Here is a 5,913-nt window from a genome sequence, read left to right as displayed (position 1 = left end):
GGAACTCACTCTGTAGACCAGGCTGGCCTCGAACTCAGAAATTCGCCTGCCTCTGCCTCCCAAGTTCTGGGATTAAAGGCGTCAGCACTGGGGAGGCAGAGGCAGGCCTGGTCTACAGAGTGAGTTCCAGAACAGCTAGGGCTACAGAGAAACCTTGTCTCAAAAAAAAAAAAAAAAAAACACCAAAACCCATAACACTATCTTTTAAAATCTATTTACCAGATAATGGTGCTGCATGCCTTTAATTCCAGCACTCGGGAGGCAGAGGCAGGTGGATCTGAGTTTGAGGCCAGTCTAATCTACACTCACAGTGAGTTCTAGGACAGCCAGGGCTACAAAGTGGAACCCTGTCTTAGAAGAAAAATGAAAAAGAAAAAAGAAAAGAAAAAACAGGAAGGAAGGAAGGAAGGAAGGAAGGAAGGAAGGAAGGAAGGAAGGAAGGAAGGAAGGAAGGAAGGAAGGAAGGAGTCAAAGCTATTCAATTTGTCCAATGGTTCATCAAATGTTCATTTAAATATATTCTAAGAATCACAAATGCACATATTCTTTATCACACAGAACCTCCAAGGACAACTACTAATCCTTAAATTGTTTAGTTACTTTTGAATTGAAAGAGGCTAGTTATGTAGCAAGTTATCTACAGGGAAGTCTCTCTCTCTCCCTCTCCCTCTCCCTCTCCCTCTCCCTCTCTCCCTCCCTCCCTCCCTCCCTCTCTCTCTTTCTTTCTTCCTCTTTCTTTTTATGACAAGCTTTTTCTATTATGTGGCTCTGGCTATCCTGAGCCCTGAAGTTCACTATTTAGATAGACTGGCCCAGAACTCGGAGAGATTCACCTGCCTCTGACTCCCAAGTGCTGAGATTATAGGTGGCCTCAACAGGATATCTCTTTCTTATATGAACACATCCCATACAGATATTCCTAAAAATAACTGAGCATTATAGGCAAGTTTCTAAAGCCCCTGAATGCTTCCGCCCCATGAATAAATACACAAGTCACTCTGTTCTCAAATGCTATATACTCACAAGCAGGGGACATAAATGAATAAAATTAAATAAAAAAAAACCTAAAATTGGATGTTTCTCTCCTATTGCATCAATCTTAGCCTATTATTGCAGATCAGAACCAATTTTTAAAATTTTAAATAGTCTTGATATGCCAGAAAATGTATTGCTCAGGCATATGAAAGGTGATTACTTGTGTATCTTCAGCTCCTAGCTAGAAACCAGTGGATGCTTAAAGCACCGCTGCTCCAACTCTTGAAACTTACTAGCCAAAGCAGGGTAGCCTCTGACACACCTCAACATCACTACATCCCCCAAAGACTTTCTCCTCATCCTTACACTACAGGGCTATTTAAATGAGAACAATACAAGTGCACACCACTCAACATGTTCAGGTTAAAGTCTGATTTAAATTATACTAGTAAATTATTTCTTAGATTCCTTCTGAATTATAAATTCTAAAGGGGGAGAACAAGATTTACAATCTGAGTAGTAGCATAACAGTAAAGAACTTCCTTAGGCCCAGTAGTCAGTTTTTCAGCAACAAAGTTCACATAAAGATGTAAGTTTCCACCTTTCCCGAGTATCTTCCAAGGCGTTGCCCAAGGCATATTATCCTATCTTTGAGTACTGCCCACAGTAACTGTTTAAAGAATCCAATGCTATTCTTAACATCCCTAAATACTTCTAAAAAGGTCCTTCCTGCTTATGAACTCATGGTCGTTTCCTCGTTTCCTCGCAATTGTATACTTATCCTGTCCCACTGTCTCAGTCTCCGCCAAACAGATGTACACAGCACAGTCTTTCCTATTTTGCTACACTGCTAAACTCAAACAGAAGAAAAAAAACAAACAAACAAAGATACAAACCTGCTGCTTTCCCTGTCCCCCAACAGCAACAGTGAAACCGTAAGCCAACAAGATAAAGGGGGACAGAAGGCAACATGTATATCACTTTCCTGCTGTGGCAAGCGACTCTTTACTACAAGCACAGATTCACAGTATGTCCACTGAAACAGTGTATTTTTCAGAAGAAATCTAACATTTGGCACAGGGTAGGGTTTATAACACTATAAAATAAGCTATTAATTTCATTTCTGCTGACTTAATATTCTTGTTTAAAGGTATCTCTGTTTTTTATTATTTTCTTTATTTACATTTCAAATGCTATCCCGAAAGTTCCCTATACCCCCCCGCCCCGCCCCTGCTCCCCTACCCACCCACTCCCACTACTTGGCCCAGGCCTTCCCTTGTGCTGGGTCACATAAAGTTTGCAAGACCAAGGGGCGGTATCTCTGTTCTTAAAAAAGAAAATTAACTTTCCGTAGAAGAGTTGGTCTAAAATATGGAATATTTAAAATTGAGGGAAAATGTTTTGCCACAGGTTTGTTGGTAAGAAAAACTAAGACGCACTGTATTCAAATTTCGTGTTACTATTTTTGAAATAATAGTTCCTCAACTCCAGCTGTAAACTAAAAATGGTTTTTCATTTTACTTCCAAAGTGTCTGAGTCACTTAACACTCTTCTAAACTTCGCTGCAGATTCGTCCAGTGGCCGTCAATGTAGAAAGCCTGGAAGCTAGAGAGCAGCTTACTCTACAGTCTTAAGACAATGGTATAAACCTTGGAGTGGGCTATTTGTTCCGGTCATTAAACACACAGGAAATAAGCTTTTCTGGTTAGAAAACTAATTTACAAAGGCCAATACGACTTCCTAAGAGGACAGAAAATCTTATTAAGATAGATAACGACCAACTCATCCAAGCAAGTATTAGAACGGGAAGGCGAACTAGAAAACGAAATGCCATTAACTACCTGGTATCTGTTCCTTAAACCTGTCCTCGGGACTCGGTCCCAGACAACATCAATTTCTGGATTTACTCGGCCCTCGGTGGAGCCTCAGCTTGGGTGTCGAGCAGAACGAGGATTCTACCAAAGGCCGAGCACCGCGAACAGCCGGGCGCTTTCAACCTGACACCACTTTCTCCCCGGACACTGTCCCGGGAGGGTCAATAGAAAGCATCCGAAAGGAACCAGGAGCCGAGCGGAGAAGCCCTCCTCCAAGTCCCGAGCCCAGAGTTCAGGCGCCTCTCGGGTCCCACCCGCCTGACCTTGGCCAGGGCACTCCCAACCCTGCCACTCTCTCTGTCCGCACACGCGGGGAAGCCGGGCTGTGCGGGAGCGAGCGGCGCGGATGGGGCGGACACGGCCCTGGAGGCGCGCCGCTCCGACAGGCGTCGCCACCGGGATCCCCGACAGGGGCCGAGCCGCGGCGACGGCAGCGAGGACGCCAGGGGCCGTGGGCCTTGGCGGGGACCCGCAGGGCTGGCGTCCGGCGCAGAGGAGCCCGCGCACAGGTGAGTCCGGCCTCGCCCAGGTGCGCGCGCCCGCGGACGCGCGAGGAGGCGCGGTCCCGCGCCCCCCCTCAGCAGCCGGTGGCCGCCTCAGCCTTGCCTCCCTCGCCCCGCTTTCCCCTTCCACCCACGCACACCCGAGCTGCACACCTCATGCCCCACTTTACCGCGGCCTCCGCCCGGAGCTCCCGCGCCACCGCGGTCCCGGCTCCTTCAGGCACCCAGCTGCCGGGAGCGGCGCCCACGACGGCCCGCCCGCGCACTGCGCACGCGTGCACGCGCTGCCTCTACCCGGCCAGACAGCGACTGAGATTCCGGAGCGGGCACTCCCTACCGCGAACACTACAAGTCCCGACAGCCTCCGCGCGAGCCCGGCGGCGTGGCGGGCAAAGGAATCGGGCGTCTTCCTAGTTCCAGGGTGGTGGCTCGCGGGCGCGCGCGGGGCGCTGGGTTCCCCATGCCGCGCTGCATCCTGGGGCTTGCAGTTTTCGAGGACCACGAGGCTCGGCTTAGGACGTGGAACTCGAGGTTCTCTGATGTCATCACCTAGAGCTGCGAGGCGCAGGAATCTTTAAAAATAGGTTTGGATCCTTTGCAGATAATTTGCAAGCTGTCCCATAGTGGGTACAAGAAACATAAAATTCACCGGTTGTGCACCAGTTTTTTTGCTCCTAACCATTTCTTTCTCAAAATGCAATTTCAGTTCATCCTTGTAATAGTGGTAATAGTGCAGGAGGCCAAGGAAATTTAAAAGGATTGCTCAAAACTCTTTCAAGGAGATATTTAAAAATATTCAGCCTATTTGTTGAGCAACCGCAGTGTATGAAGTCCCTGCCCTCGTGGAGCCTGTGTTTCATAAGTGGAGCTAGCCCTTTACAAAAAACAATCCTTATACATTTTAATACCTAGAAGAATGAGGTTCAGCGATGGAGACAGGAGAGGCAGGCTTCATCAGAGAGGATGTCCTGTTCAGCAGTGTTCTCTGAGGAAGAGATATTTGACCTGAAACCTGAAGAAGGTGAGATATTCAAACATGCAAAGAACTGGGAGAGAATTACCCCACCTTTCCCAGTGAGTGACACACACTGAGGCTGCCAATAAACGGGCTTTGTATCCTGTCTGTACAGCTGGCGATCATGCCCTCTCACTTGAAAGTGTTTATCAACATTTCTCATGACACCGTTCCTCTGTCGTGTATGTGAGACAACTAGGATATGCTAGATGAGAGGCTGGAGGTGTAGAGAACTGGCGAACTGCCTGTGCTGACTCTCCAGCTCAAATCTCCAACTCCTTACGTCCAAGATGATCAGCACCTTACCTTCTGAGAAATCTCAGTGACACAGCCTTGCTGGGGGCCATCTGTCTCTTCTTCAGGTGGGAGCAAGAGGACTCCTTTCCTCATCTACATAATGGTTGAAAGAGTCCATAGAGTAGTCAGCGCAGCCCCTTTATTTGGTCTATGCGCTGAGCTTTTGCTGACTTAACTGAATGTGTAGATGATATTTAAAAGAAAAGAAAGAAAGAAAAAAAAAAGCTTTCACATAAAAATCCCAATGTCACCTGATTTTCTCAGGTTTTTGAGCTAACCTTCCTTGGCTTGAAGATCTGAAAGAAATTCCTGACTTTTCAGCCCTTGGAGCCCTAGGAGATTCCATTGGGAGTGATTAGAATGTATGCAGCGGATTGGCTGTTTGCATATCTGTAACAGAGAACCTGAGAAAAGCAATTAAGTTAGGAAGGACTTATTCTGGCTCACAGTTGGAGGATGTGTATGGTTCATCCTGGTAGGGGAGGTACGGTAACAGAAGAATGAGGGTCAGTCAGACCACATCTGGCCCATATTCAGGATGGGTCCTCTCTCCTCAGGTAAACTTCTCTGGAAATTCCCGCACAGACATGCCCTGAGTTCTTTCCTCCCCCTTCCTCTCCCCCCTCCCCCCACACATCAAGTTAGCAATTAAGTTCAACCAACACAGTCTAAAAGTCAAATTCAAGTTCAGTGTCTTTTTGTAACGGGAAATCCCTAACCCTGAAGCAGTGAGCTTCTCTATCAACTCCCTCCATGTTGGACCAGAGAGCCATTCTCCTGACTGTCGTTACTATTTGACTAAGTAGTGTGCAACTGCATAATGAATCTAAAGCTTATTTGGCATTGAGAGTTATATGTATGTACAGTGACAGAAACCAGAGAAGGGATTCAATTTGCCCAATGACACATAGCCAAAGTATTCTCCGGGCTACTTTGAGGTAGATATCCAGCCAAAACTTGAGAACTCCTGATGTGCCTTTAAGTTCAGAGGCTGAAAGAAGGATAGGTATAGAAGATAAAAAGGTTCTCTGCTCTTCCTCTGCCCCACCCCCTTTCTTCAGCTCATTATATAACAGTACTTTCGCTGTTATTTAAGAAAAAAGTGTAAGCATGTGAGATATTCCTCTGCTGCGATTAGAGTCTGACAGCAAACCAAATGAAAGTAGGCGGAGTGAAAGAGCAGAGGCATGCTAGAATACTTCTTAGAGCCGGGCACTCGGGAGGCAGAGGCAGGCAGATTTCTGAGTTC

At 46.9% G+C, this 5,913-nt stretch overlaps 1 protein-coding gene across 10 annotated transcripts in view; it reads right to left on the bottom strand.

The window, feature by feature from the left end:
• The window catches only part of Plekha1 (pleckstrin homology domain containing A1), a 50,466-nt gene extending 46,684 nt beyond the window's left edge, over positions 1-3,782 (bottom strand). For 2 of the 10 annotated variants that reach the window (XM_029536711.1, XM_021207471.1), the window contains exon 1: positions 3,523-3,782. The gene's annotated coding sequence lies outside the window, so the exon portion shown is untranslated. Of the gene's footprint in view, positions 1-2,816; positions 3,147-3,505 lie in introns of those variants that run through there. The other 8 variants (XM_029536712.1, XM_029536723.1, XM_029536720.1 and 5 more) reach the window with 7 other exon arrangements.
• Between the last annotated feature and the right edge of the window lie 2,131 nt (positions 3,783-5,913).

This window comes from Mus pahari, chromosome 1 (genome assembly GCF_900095145.1).
Source record: "Mus pahari chromosome 1, PAHARI_EIJ_v1.1, whole genome shotgun sequence".
Classification (NCBI taxonomy): domain Eukaryota; kingdom Metazoa; phylum Chordata; class Mammalia; order Rodentia; family Muridae; genus Mus; species Mus pahari.
This window is presented reverse-complemented; position numbering and strand designations above follow the sequence as displayed.